The sequence below is a fragment of the Physella acuta genome, unplaced genomic scaffold, assembly GCF_028476545.2.
Source record: "Physella acuta isolate Inbredline_101_S28 unplaced genomic scaffold, ASM2847654v3 ptg000713l, whole genome shotgun sequence".
In the NCBI taxonomy this organism is placed as follows: domain Eukaryota; kingdom Metazoa; phylum Mollusca; class Gastropoda; family Physidae; genus Physella; species Physella acuta.
Genome location: NW_026732231.1, coordinates 365001 through 380858, shown reverse-complemented (window position 1 = coordinate 380858; position 15858 = coordinate 365001).

Below are 15858 nucleotides of genomic sequence, written 5' to 3'. Positions count from 1 at the left end.
TATCTCCCGACTTCATTACTTCACTTTTACCCTACTTCTGTATCTCCCGACTTCATTACTTCCCTTTTACCCTTCTTCTGTATCTCCCGACTTCATTACTTCACTTTTACCCTACTTCTGTATTTCCCTATGTAACAACATGTATTCTTTGTTGTTGTGGGTTAGTTTTCACACAGGAATACAAGCAATAGTGGCAACTTCAAATGATGACTTTATTTACACTATATACAGTGAGAATGATAAATCCATGGTTATTCATGGTAAATCCATATTAGAAGATACTCAACAAGTACAGTCACAGTCACGACTCCAAGTCATGGAGACATCTTACATTCACTGATACAGTTCAAGTTCCAAGTCCTAGCACACAACACCCGTTCACCTTTGAGGTAGATTGTAATGACTGACGAGAAGCCGCGTTGGTTGTTAAAAGCCTTTATTATGTACAGACGCCATGATGCCAAGAGAGAGAGAGAAATGGCGAGAGAGAACTATTTATAGATAACAACATGTAAGGGACATCACTCAAGATAACAATATAAATATAATACTAATACAGAGAGTGAGTTCCCTTGACCTCACAATTAACTCAATCTATTACATCCCTTTACCCTTAGAACACAATAACACATCTCTCAATAGAACAATTGATAGTATCCTAAAATCACCAATTATATTGTAACATGAACACTATGGTAGATTACATCCTTACAAACAATGCACAATATGCTACAACATAATCAAAATACAAAACAATAATGTCAAAGTCCTTTTGACCTTTAGAATCATAGGTCTAACTTATTTGGGACTTTGATTGTCCTGCTTGACCTTCTCAAAGGCTTTTGATTTGGTGACTCAAGATTCTGACCATCTGGATTCTCTATCTCAGGAGGTCTAGGATTTAAATCATTAACTCCAGAATTTACATTTTCTGACTCCAGACAACTTGGTTCACTCATATCAACAGAACTTGGTTGTGGAACAAACTGAGTTGGTGTGAACTGATCAGACTTGGTGGGATTGATAGATTCACACTTATTATCTGCACAAGTTATTTTTAACTTTATAAGACACAGGTCCTGTACATTGAACAATTTGACCTGGTATCCATTTTTCCTTTCTCCCATAATTTCTTAGATACACATTCTCATTAACACCAAATTCTCTTTCAATGGATGATTTGTCATGATTTACTTTTTTTAATTGGCATCTGAAAGTATTATGCTGTTATTCAGATCCTTGACTGACATAGATTTCTTTGATTGATCAATTTCCTCAGGTAATCTGATAGTGCTTTTTCGTAACCAAACATACTGTTTAAAAGTAATATCCTGGACAATATCACTTTGCAACTGTGATCCAGTATTTGAAGTGGGTGTATTCAATGGCAAAAATCTTTTTTCTTTTCTTTTGATGTTACCCTTTTAGTTTCTTTTAGTTTCTGTAAGTGCTAATGATGTTAGCAAGGTTGTTTGATGATCACATTCCTTCTTACTAATGTATTTTCTTTAAAACATTTGAAATTGCCATATCACCATAATCATTTATTAAGTTATAAATACTTTGTTTAGGCAACTCTGACTGATAATGGACTGCATCTTCTCCATCTTTTATATTATCTTCACAAAGGTTTTTATTTCTTATTTTATATGGCTTTAAGTCATCATTCACAGACTCTTCAGGCCAACCATTCTTACAGTACTCATATACTTTTATTAAGCACTCATCTTTTTGTGTTTCTCTTTTAATATCATTCACATTTATATTGGAGTTATCCATGATAGTGAAGAGAACAAATACATCTTCTGGTACATAGCTCAGGCTTTGGTTTTTTAAAGGTAATCTACTAAGACTATCTGCACTATTCTCAGATCCAGGTTTGTATTTCAATTCATAATTGTATGCAGTTAGTGTGATAGCCCATCTTTGAATCCTTGGTGAGGCATGCTCAGGTAGGGTTTTGTTTTCTCCAAATAAACCTAGCAATGGTTTATGATCTGTAAAGATGGTGAACTTCCTACCAAACAGAAACTTATGAAATTTCTTAACACCAAAAATGATGCCTAAGCCTTCCCTATCTAACTGAGAATAATTTTTCTCAGCCTGGTTCAAAGATCTACTGGCAAAAGCAATGGGTCTGTCACCCTTCTCATCCATGTGGGACAAGACTGCTCCTACACCATCTGGTGAAGCATCACATGTTAATATAAGTCTTTTCCCTGGGTCATAGTGAGTTAGTAAGGTGTTAGCAGACAAAGCCTCTTTTGCTGTATTAAAAGCAGCTTCTTGTTGTTTACCCCAGTGCCAAGTTGCATTTTTCTGTAGCAGCTTGTACAGTGGTGATAGTTTACCAGACAGATTTCCTATGAACTTTGCATAGTAATTTATCAAGCCCAAAAAAGCTCTTAGTTGTTGGGTATTTTCAGGTTTGGGTGCTTCTTTAATGGCTTTTGTTTTCTCAGGTTGAGGTCTGATACCTTGCTTGCTTAATATATAACCAAGAAAACTAATTTCTGTCAGCATGAATTGACATTTATCTTTGTTTATCTTTAAACCTTTTTCACCAACAATTTTCAATACTTTATCAAGTGTTTTAAGATGTTCAGTGTCATTCTTACCAGTTATGTACACATTGTCAAAGTACACACAAACATTTGGAATGTCCTTAAAAATACTGTCCATGACAGCTTGGAAAATTCCAGGGCTAGATGATATGCCAAAACATAGTCTTTCATATTGGTAGAGTCCTTTATGTGTGTTTATTGTCGTATAGACTTTTGAATCTGGATGCAGTTCTAGTTGAGTGTAAGCATGACTAAAGTCTAATTCAGTGAATTTGTCTCCTCCTGCCAAATTCAAAGAGATTTCCTCAATGTTAGGTATAGGGTACCTATTTAGCTCTATTTGCTTATTCAGTGTAGTTTTATAATCTCCACAAATTCTTATAGAACCATCCTTCTTTAACACTGGCACAATGGGTGTCGCCCAATCGGAATGGTCTACCTTCTTTATGATGCCATTAGATTCCAATCTACTTAGCTCATTTTCAATTTTATTCCTCATTGCATAAGGTGGAACTCTAGCTTTGCAGTATCTTGGATTTGTATCTTTAATGCTTAACTTCACTGTTCTATCATTTAGTAAACCTGAGTTACCAAAAACACATTTATTTTCAGATATAACTTTATCTAGTGAAGTAAGACTAGATTCTTTTCCATTGTTCGATGAACAAATACTCTCCCAATTTAACTTAAGATCACTTAACCAGTTCCTACCTAGTAATGGCGGTCCATTTCCTTCAACCACAAGAAGAGGAAGTTTAACACTTTGACCATTATAACTTACATGAACCATACACTCTCCTATTACCGGAACATTGTCACCAGTGTATGTTGTTAGACACTTGTGACACGGCTGTAGAGACACTGATCCTCCTGTGACAGCGTCAAAATCTTTCTTTGTTATGACTGTTAGAGATGCTCCAGTGTCAAGTTGGAAGCTGATGCTCTTACCGTTGATATAAACTGGTACATTGATGGGAGCATGACTTTTTGATTTCACAGAGAACAGGTTGAAATCCGGCTGCGAATCAGTTTGAGCATTTTCACAGGTAGAGTGGTTCATTGGTTGGGTTAGGTAGTCTTGGTGAGAGTTAACATAGTGCTGCCTTTGGTTGCGGTACTGTCTTGACTGGCTAGATTTAGCAACAGACGAAGACTTTGCAAAGCAGGCCTTAGCAATGTGACCTTGCTCACTGCACTTATAACAAGTTGCAGACTTGAACTTGCACCGATGAGATGCATGGGGACCTTTGCATCGATGACATTTTTGATAATTATTACTAGATTTAGATCTAGGATTTGAACGAGCAGGCTGTTTAGCATAAGTTGGAATGCTCTGATGGGGTTGATGTTTATTGACTAACCTGCTGTTTACTGCATGGATCTCTGAAGGTGCTAAAGATCTCGCCGCATCTGATGACTGCTGGAATGACATTGCAAGTTGTATTGCTTTTTCCAATTTTAGATCTGACTCGAGCAGCAACTTTCTTTGAATATCAGGGCTGTTTACACCTGTCACAAACTTTTCACATAGTCTGTCAGACAGCGTATCGCCGAATTCACAAAATTCACTTAAATGACGTAAAGCAGCAACATATTCTGATATTGACTCGTTTGGTTGACGAGTCCTACTGTCAAATCTAGCTCGACATAGAAACTTTGATGGTACAGGCGCATGGTGGTCTGTTAGCAATTTGCTCAGCTCGTTAAAGCTCTTGGTAGTTAGACTAGCTGGTGCGCATAAGTCTTTTAGTAGCCTAAATTGTTGAGGCCCTATGACTGTTAACAAAACAGCTCTCTTTTTGGCTTCTATCGTCACGTTGTTAGCTTCTAGGTAAAAGCTTAACCTCTCTAGGTAATCTTGAATGATTTCATCATTCGCATCAAATTCTTTTATTTGGCCATACAGCGCCATTATTCTAGAAATAATTAGCTAATAAGCTCTAGCAAACCTCTTTTTTGCGTAAGTAGGTGCTCTTTCTAGTGGATGTTTATCCTTCGTCGCCAAATGAAGTGGATTGTAATCAGTGACGAGAAGAAGCGTTGGTTGTTAACAGCCTTTATTATGTACAGACGCCATGATGCCAAGAGAGAGAGAGAAATGGCGAGAGAGAACTATTTATAGATAACAACATGTAAGGGACATCACTCAAGATAACAATATAAATATAATACTAATACAGAGAGTGAGTTCCCTTGACCTCACAATTAACTCAATCTATTACAACCTTTTTCTCTCCCTTTTATACGGTCCATTCTCTCCCCTTACATACATGAGCGATCTAACCCAAAAACATGAAAAAACACATGACGATCGCTCAGACAGTCCTTCCGCTAGCCAGGTACTCTTCATTCATGCAAAACACAATATAATAAAGATACATAATTATACAGTCTGTGACACGTCCCCCCTTCAAATAAAATTTTGTGTAACAAAATTTATAAATACAATATTGGTAGGGCAGGATCATGTGCCAGACAACAAAATTTTTATACATCTCAAAAAACATGGAAAAATACATTCTTTGTAGACTAATGCACAAGCATTATGTGTAATATATTCAAATATGAGAAAGAAAAACATTTCAATTACAAAGTAATTGTATAAACAAGACAAATGAGTTTAGTGAATTACCAAACTATAATACATAGTTGAAATTATCAAAGACTTAATTCAACTCATGAATTAAATAATTATATCCTATGTAGTAAAAAAAACTTCCTTATCATCAAGGCATGTTATTACTACACATAAGTAATATACCTTATTGTCTCCCCTAGTCGACCAATTTCAGTCATATCTAGGTCACAACACAACATTCTTGCCTTTCACAGGTATCGACTAATACAATTCATCATTGAGACTTCCGTCTTATTGTTATGCGGAATAAATAGTCTCTAACTTTTACTTGATTTACTTTATTCACTGTTAATTAATAGTATAGAATAGGTTTAACATAATACAGTTTACAATCTTTTGAAATAGTACACAATTTATATTACTGATACAAATTGTTTGATATCTATATTTTACAGTTACAGACTGTATAATATTAATAAACTGTAAATTGATAATGTATTATTATCCCTTTATTTTATTTTTATTTTTTTTTATTATAAATGTTGACTAATGTGGTTTAGGGTAGGCTCAGTTTCTGTACTGTCAACATTTTGCCGAGACAAAAAATCTGCTACTACATTATCCTTCCCTTTTATAGACCTAATTTCATACTGAAAATCCAGCAGAATCAATAACCATCTGTTTATCTTGCTGTTGGCTATCCGTTTGTTGTTCATAGCTAACAATGGCTTGTGATCGGTGAGGAGAATGAATTTTCTTCCTAATAAGTATTTCTGCAGTTTGGTCATGGACCATACAATGGCCAGACATTCTTTCTCCACAGTTGAGTAGTTTTGTTCCGTTTTGTTTAGTGACCTACTCAGATAAAATATAGGCCGTAGTACCTTGTCCACTTCTTGCATTAAACATGCACCCAATCCATAATTTGAAGCATCCGTTACCAGTGTTAGTGTCTTCTCAAAGTTAGGGGCAGTAAGCGTTACTTCATGTTCAAAGTACTGCTTTATTAGCTGTAAAGCATCCTGACATTCTTTAGACCAATTTATTGTTCTACTGCTGTCCTTGGTAATTAGCTGTCTTAGAGGTAGAGTTATATCTGAGTACTTGGGTATGAATTTGCTGTAGAAATTAAATAGACCCAATACACCTTTGACTTCTTTCTTGGTTTTAGGTATTTCTAAGTTGAGAATTTTATTTTTATTTCCGTCAGTAGGTCTAATTTGATTTTTGCCTACTTTAAATCCCAAAAAATCCATTTCTTCATTTGCAAATTTTAACTTTTCAGGTGCAATAGTCGCGCCATGCTCCCTTAATTTTGTTAGTACCTCTCTAACTGACTGCATATGTGTCTTGATATCCTTAGAATGAATACGTATGTCATCTACAAAATGTACTACATTCTTTATATCTGCCAGCATTATTCTCATAAATCTGGAGAATGTTGCTGTTGAATTTACTAGGACAAAAGGCATAACATTCCACTCAAATAATCCTTCATCAGTTGTAAACGCTGTGTATTGTTTGGATTCCTCATCCATACCTATTTGCCAAAAACCTCGGTTTAAGTCCAGATGAGTGAAAATTGTTGAGTTCCCTATCTCTTCCAATAGTTCATTTGTATCTCTCAGTGGTTCTGCGTCTATTTTCGTGATTTTATTCAAATCTCTATAGTCACAGCAAATTCTTACTTTTCCATTCTTCTTTTTTACTATCACCATTGGTGAAGCTACAGATGAATTTGAGCGTTGTATTTTGTTAGTTTCGATCAAATGATTTAATTCTTTCTTCACTGCTTCTCTGTATGCATAAGGTACTGCATATTGTTTCTTTTTGAAATTAGCATCCTTGTTTAATTCTATGACATGAGTAATTGTTCTTGTGTAGCCAGTATCTTCAGTAATGACATCTTTGAATTCGTTCAATAACTGCTGTAGTTCTTTTCTGTACTTCAGCGGAGTAATTTGCTGGATTTCTTCTTCTGTTTGAATTATGTTCGCTAAGGTAGGTTGTTCCTCTATAATTACTACGCTAGATTGTTCTTCTATTTGACGTTTTGACAGTTCTTCATCACGACCAACTTCCTCATTTATGTCAGTGTCATGTGTATTAATGTCCTCCATCACTTGAGTTATCTGATCAGGCATGTTATCGTATTTCCTCAGTAGATCAACATGTACTATCTTTATTGTGCCTTTGATGTCCACAGCATAATCTACTTCGTTCACTTTCTTTTTAATCACAAATGGTCCCTGCCATAATTTGACCCCTTTCCAGGTAGGTAGCCAAACATAGACATTGTCTGTCTCCTTCAATTGCCTGAGGTATCTATTTTTGTTTTTCAATTTTCTCTGTCTACCTGCCTCTCCCTCCGCATTTTGTTGAGCAGATTGTAATCCATATACCATTTTGCTTTTCTTTTCAGTAATGAACTCAAAAGTATCTTGTTCAGTGATTTGAGTGCCAAGTAATCTATCATTTAGCAACGAAAGCGGCCCTCTTGGATTTGATCCAAACATTAATTCAAATGGCGAGTACCCCGTCGCGTCATGCACTGTTCCTCTATAGGCGAACAGTATCGCCGGAATATACTCATTCCACTCCTTAGGATGATCTTCTGTAGCTTTTGCTAGCATTACTTTGAGAGTCTTATTCCACCGTTCACACATACCGTTTGCTTGCGGTCTGTAGATGGTCGAGTGTACCTGAGTGATCTTCAGCAGCTTTGTTAATGCATTAGTCACATTAGAGGTAAATTGTTTGCCGTTGTCTGACAGCAGAGTTTCAGGAAAACCATATATTGAAAAAATGTCTAATAATGCAGAACATATAGTTTCGGATTTTATATCCCTTAAGGGTATAGCTTCTGGCCATCTGGACGCCATGTCTATTAGAGTTAGAATAAATCTGTGACCTTTTTTTGATGCAATTGGTAGAGGTCCTACTATGTCTATAGCCACTTTCTCAAACACCCTTCCTATTTTATCAGTTGGCTGTATAGGAGCAATATGTTTGCTGTGTAGATGATTTTTAGTTATACATTGCTTGCATTTACCAATGTATCTTTTCACATCCTGATGGATTCCCGGCCAGAACGAGTTGTCAAGGATTCTATTCATAGTTTTCCTGACTCCCATGTGCCCCGCCAAAGGACTATCATGTGCTGTCTCCAAGACTAGACCTTTCAGTTTCTCTGGAATGACTATTTGTGTCCTTTTAATGCTGTTATTCTGAAATATTCTAACCAGTATATCATTTTTTATTTCATAGCAGTGGCCTCTGTACTTTCCTTGTCGTTTATTGATGTTATTCATCAGTTTTTTTGTGACTCCATCCTCTTTTTGTAGCCTTGCCATCTCAGGCGCTGTTAAGTGCGTTTGTACTATAGGTTTTAGCTTCTCTGCGTTATCATCCTATATAATGGCGTTTACAACCATCTTACCTTTCTTGGCTTGCCATGCTTCTAAAACTTTCATTGAGTCATCCGGAATACCCGGGATGTTGCCAATTATTAGAGGACAAATAGGGTTCTCCATCACAACTGCTGTGAATGAACCCGTAACCCATGGGCAGTCTATTTCAATCTTCGCCATATCACAATGGATAGACATCCTATTAGCTAACCTGACCTCTTGTACTTCTCCGGTGTAATCTGATTCTTTTACCATTGCTTTGTCAACAATCAATGTTGTACAGCCTGTATCCCTTAGGCAAAGTGTGTTTTTCCCATTCAATACCGCTGGGAAATAAAATAATCTTCCATTAGCATCACGGGCAGTAGCTACTATTTGTTTCGCTTCCGTATCACCGTTATTATTTTTCTGCCTTTCAATATTATTAAATGACAGCCTACTTCCTTGGTTGAAAGAATTATTCCTGTAGTCTTGCGGGTTTCTGTTGGTACCACTATAGTATCTGCTTGGACTCGGTGGTGAATATTCCCTACGGTTAGTATAGGCACCGCTGTTTCTATTGTGCTGGTATCCCCAGCTCTTATACCTCCCACTGCTATTCATATTGTTCAACCTCCAGCATTCAGCTCGCATGTGACCTTCTTTACCACAGTGATAACATGTTATCCTTATTGGTCTACTCTTTCCAATGTTAGGCAGGCTGTTACGCCTTTTTCTTGTCGGCGATTGTGTTCTCGGTAGCTGTTTGTATCTGCCCGCTACTGTCTGTGCCAGTACGGTTTCCTCTGCCGACAACTGCTCATGGGGGTGTGAATCCCTGAACGTTGCCACCGCTATTCTAAGCTGATCTTCCGTTTTTATTTTCCTTTCTTTTAGAAAGCTGAATAAGCCCTTGCCCGCTTCATCATAAATTTTGAGGATTAGAAACTGATCTAACAGAGCCTTTGGATCAGTTGTGTCTATCTCCGCTAGTTCAAAGTATTTTAGCAAGTTTTCCTTCATTTTAAATAAAGTGGCCGTTGTGTCCAGGTGGCTCTCCAGTTTCATCGCCACAAAGGCTTTTCTATATTCGTCCTCTGACTTCCCATAACAAGTGAGTAGTTTTTTTTTAATATGGTCATAGTCCATTTTTTGAATATCAGTAAGCGTGCCAATTATGTTTAAACATTCACCCGTGAGCCTGCTCAGCAAAGTACTTGCCCACATGCTTCTACTGTAGTTGTTAGTTGTGGCAATGCACTCAAATTGTGTGAGGTAGTTTAATATTTCTTCTCCTTCTCTTAAGTCCCTGAATTTCAGCTGGAATCTGGTTGAGTGCTCACCCGCCCGTTCAGTTGCGGCCATATTACTATTTATTCTTCTCAGTTCTGTTTCATTCTTGTGCTTTCTGTCATCTTCTTCTCTTTTTGCTGCAATCTTTCTTTCATCATCTTCTATTTTCCAATTCCTTTCTTCTAACCTCCTAGCCCTCTCTTCTTCTTTCCTAGCCTTCTCTTCTTCTTTTTCTTCAGCTTTCGCCTTAGCAGCTTTTTCTTCTCTAGCCTTCTCTTCTTCTTTTCTCTCAGCTTTCTCTTTAGCAGCTTTCTCTTCATCTTTCTTTAGTAATTCTTTTATAAATGCCAACCTGTCTTCCTTCGGAATGTCAAGTTCCTTCACAAGTGCTGCATATTTTTCAAAATTTGACATTTTGATATATTTTCTATGACATAAAATATAAATTCATTAGTTGACAATAGATTAATGTTAATTAATTTACAATACCCTTTCTTGGTTTCTGGCTTGTTTTAGTTGATTACAGACATCTGGTAATCCAAGAAAAGTTCATAGTACATATATACGTCCAAAAATAGTTCACTTTGTTGATTCCAAAAAGTTGAAAAAAATTCAAAATAGTTCTAGTAGCCTGTTACAGAGTAGAAATTTGTCCAGTTTTAGATAAGACATCTTTAGGAACAGTTTACAATCAATAAACTAGATCTGCTAATCCACAGTAAAAAAAACTTGAACAGCTAAATCCAAATAGAAAAAACTTGAACAGCTAAATCCAAATAGAAAAAAAAAAACATTTGTAGATGTAACAGTAATCTGTTACAGACGATATGTAGGCTTATTCGACATTGGTAAGACAATGTCGAAAATAATGTGATAATAATTATCACGTTGATTACTTGACTTGACTGTAGATAACTATTAATAATTTCATGTACTTGCTTGATATACCAGCGTTGACCATTTCTGACAATATAGCAACTGGTGTTGCCCCCACTTCTGACACCATATGTAACAACATGTATTCTTTGTTGTTGTGGGTTAGTTTTCACACAGGAATACAAGCAATAGTGGCAACTTCAAATGATGACTTTATTTACACTATATACAGTGAGAATGATAAATCCATGGTTATTCATGGTAAATCCATATTAGAAGATACTCAACAAGTACAGTCACAGTCACGACTCCAAGTCATGGAGACATCTTACATTCACTGATACAGTTCAAGTTCCAAGTCCTAGCACACAACACCCGTTCACCTTTTTCTCTCCCTTTTATACGGTCCATTCTCTCCCCTTACATACATGAGCGATCTCACCCAAAAACATGAAAAAACACATGACGATCGCTCAGACAGTCCTTCCGCTAGCCAGGTACTCTTCATTCATGCAAAACACAATATAATAAAGATACATAATTATACAGTCTGTGACACCCTACTTACTTCATTACTTCACTTTACCCTACTTCTGTATTTCCCTACTTACTTCATTACTTCACTTTTACCCTACTTCTGTATTTCCCTACTTACTTCATTACTTCCCTTTTACCCTACTTCTGTATCTCCCGACTTACTTCATTACTTCACTTTTACCCTACTTCTGTATTTCCCGACTTACTTCATTACTTCACTTTTACCCTACTTCTGTATCCCCCGACTTACTGCGTTACTTCACTTTTACCCTACTTCTGTATCTCCCGACTTACTTCATTACTTCACTTTTACCCTACTTCTGTATCCGCCGACTTACTGCGTTACTTCACTTTCTTCACCTAATCCACATGTTTGCATAACAAACAAGGGATGTAACCTTTGAACATTAAAACGCAATCAAATACAGAAAAAAAAACAATAAACGAAATATCACTAAGAATAAATATTAATATTTTTACTGAAGAGAATTTCAAATATTAGGTGATATATTTGGTCCCTTTTATTAACAGTGCAAGACCCAATGTGACGTAGGCTTTGTTATTAGCGTTTTGACAAACGTTTTAATTTGAGGGATTCATTTCTTTTAACACCTATTTAAAAGTGATTATCTGTCATGTTATGTTAGACATTAAATTCCCATCCCTGGTCGTTTTAAATTAATTCCGCTTGGGTCGTCATTAACGATTAACAAGAACAGGGGTTCTTAATTTGGGTTCGATCGAACCCTGTGTGAGTCAGTCTCGGGGGTTCGGCGGTCAAGACACCCGACTCATAGGTTTCTTGATCTGATTTCGTCAGTGTGATCGATAAACCTATTAAGGAGGGGGCGGTGAAGGCGCATATGAAACTGGTGGGGTTCGGTGAATGTGCGTATGAAACTGGTGGGGTTCGGTGAATGCGCGTATGAAACTGAAGGGGTTCGATGAATGCGCGTATGAAACTGGTGGGGTTCGGTAAATGCCCATATGAAACTGGTGGGGTTCGGTGAATGCGCGTATGAAATTGAAGGGGTTCGATGAATGCGCGTATGAAACTGGTGGGGTTCGGTGAATGCCCATATGAAACTGGTGGGGTTCGGTGAATGTGCGTATGAAACTGGTGGGGTTCGGTGAATGCGCGTATGAAACTGAAGGGGTTCGATGAATGCGCGTATGAAACTGGTGGGGTTCGGTGAATGCCCATATGAAACTGGTGGGGTTCGGTGAATGTGCGTATGAAACTGGTGGGGTTCGGTGAATGCGCGTATGAAACTGTTGGGGTTCGGTGAATGCGCGTATGAAACTGGTGGGGTTCGGTGAATGCACATATGCAACTAGTGGGGTTCGGTAAACTTAAAAAGATTGAGAACCACAGGACCAGAACATATGTAAAATATTTGAAGTTGAACAGGTGTTACAAGAGTAATTAGAATTTAAACATCACTTTATGTCGTAGGACTGATGGTATTTTGATGGTAAACAATACAAGGTTATTGGTGAAATATATTGCAGTACAGGAGCATTCATTATCTTCAACATGGCCAGATTACAGTGGGGATGTTTGAGATGGCCAGACTAGAGTATATTTAACCAACCCGGAATTGAGATAGACAGACTAGAGTATATTTAACCAACCCGGAATGGAGATGGCTAACCTAGAGTATATTTAACCAACCCGGAATGGGCCAGCCTAGAGTATATTTAACCAACCCGGAATTAAGATGGACAGACTAGAGTATATTTAACCAACCTGGAATTGAGATAGACAGACTAGAGTATATTTAACCAACCCGGAATTGAGATGGCCAACCTAGAGTATATTTAACCAACCCGGAATGGAGATGGCCAACCTAGAGTATATTTAACCAACCCGGAATGGAGATGGCCAACCTAGAGTATATTTAACCAACCTGGAATTGAGATAGACAGACTAGAGTATATTTAACCAACCCGGAATGGAGATGGCTAACCTAGAGTATATTTAACCAACCCGGAATGGGCCAGCCTAGAGTATATTTAACCAACCCGGAATTAAGATGGACAGACTAGAGTATATTTAACCAACCTGGAATTGAGATAGACAGACTAGAGTATATTTAACCAACCCGGAATTGAGATGGCCAACCTAGAGTATATTTAACCAACCCGGAATGGAGATGGCCAACCTAGAGTATATTTAACCAACCCGGAATGGAGATGGCCAACCTAGAGTATATTTAACCAACCTGGAATTGAGATAGACAGACTAGAGTATATTTAACCAACCCGGAATTGAGATGGCCAACCTAGAGTATATTTAACCAACCTGGAATGGAGATGGCCCTATTAGAGTATATTTAACCAACCTGGAATGGAGATGGCCAACCTACAGTATATTTAACCAACCTAAAATTGAGATGGACAGACTAGAGTATATTTAACCAACCCGAAATTGAGATGGCCAACCTAGAGTATATTTAACCAACCTAAAATTGAGATGGCCAACCTAGAGTATATTTAACCAACCTGGAATTGAGATGGACAGACTAGAGTATATTTAACCAACCTGGAATTGAGATGGACAGACTAGAGTATATTTAACCAACCTGGAATTGAGATGGCCAGACTAGAGTATATTTAACCAACCCGGAATGGAGAAATCAGATTTTTATTGCACGACCATTTAACTAAAACTTCGGTATAAAAAATAATTTATCATCGTTTGTAAATGACAATTAGGGGAACCCTAAAAACACCAGGGCCTCTGGCTTCCACCTTAATTGCCCTCTACCAATATTGTTTAATTTAAGTATGATCGAACAATAAACTGATTGACGTTTATGTTCTCGGTTAATTTTTTTACAGTATACATATATTAACTTTTAATATTTTTTAATTAAACAATCACGGATTCATTCATTTCACAATTTAATTTTCTCTATGTCTTGCCACAGATGTTAATTAACATCAATATCTGTCCGGTTATAAAACGTGACCCTACCTGGTTGGCACTCTATAGGGCGTTGGTAAAGATCTATGTATCGTGTATGTATGTTTGTTTTACATTAATGTTGGTAAATATAAAGATCTATGTAACGTGTATGTAGGTTTGTTTTACAGCAGTGTTGGTAAATATAAAGATCTATGTAACGTGTTTGTAGGTTTGTTTTACAGTAACCATTTTGATTCTAGAAACAATTTAAATAACTCATTTACCCATTAATTTTTGTGTAAAACCTTGTCATAAAACATTATAAAATTATATGTTACATATTCATTATAGAGTCCTTTCATATGACGTCACGTCCGGTCGTGATACCTACGTCCGCCGCCACGCTGGTGTACACCAGACGTAAACACAATCAGCTGTTCACCCGCGCTGGCCGCGTTCACTGTATGTAAAGAACCGCACCCGCGGAAAAGGAAAAATACGTTAAAAAACTTGAACTATTAGGAATTGAAGATCCTTATACTGTTATTGACAGTTTCGTGGATAATATAAATATGTGGCCAACATTTCTAAATAAAAATACTGTTAGTAATACTGTTTGCGTTTAGAGTTTAAGTAGACGAATTTGATCAAATGCAGTTCTCGATACTTTGTTTCAGGTAAGGACAGTAAAATAATAAACTTCATTTTAATTCTAAAAGATAATTATTAATAAAACAAATATGCTCGACCTTCACAAATACTAATAGTAAAAGACAAAGTCAAAAGTAATAATAAGAATAATAAGATCTAATAGTAGGCCTAATAATAGTGTTTTAATATCTAGATCTAGAATATAGCTCTAAAAATGGCGTAAACAAAATTCGGACCACATATCTAGATTCTGGATTTAGGGTGACTGGCTCCGCTGACATAGAATCTAGAATCTACTTCTTTACTTAAATTTAATTACAAAATTTAGATCTACATTGGATTCAAAATACACCCATAATAAATCAAAAGTAGTCACAGTAGGCCTAATTAAGCATGCAATTGTCTCTAAGATCTAAAATCTTGCTCTACAATCTAATCATTTTTTTAGCAAACGAAATTTTCTGAAATTGAAATAGATTGTATGACTAGACTTAGATCTAGAATCTGCTACTTAAATTAAATTTTAAAAATTTTATACAAGCATGTAGGCCCCTAATTGATATTATTGTAGTAGAAGACTTTAATAAATTACTATGGCCTACCTACTTTGTGTCTTTTTACAGCAATATGTATCTGATACTGGACTGAGTTTAATTAAATTAAAATGCATATCTAGTAATTAGTCTACTAAGTTTATGTAGCCAACAACAAATAACCACATTATTATTATTTGGTTAATGATTAGGCTAATTTTAAAAAAATCCACTGTTTATAAAAGAAACAAATCAAGCTAGAAACATTATAAGTGAGATGGTTTAGAATAATAACAATGGACCCAATCTACAATTGATACAATTGCAGGTCTACATAGGGCCTACAGTCTAGTAGTTTACAGTAGGCACCTAGTGTGTAGCTAGTATACTAGTGTGTAGCTGTCCAGAGTTAAGATTCTTAATGCTTTCCCCTGATAAGCCATGTGTGCTATAAATGACATAACATGACATCGAGGTGAGAAATGTTGAAGGGAGAGCACTGAAACTTTCCCCTTTGTTCTCCCTG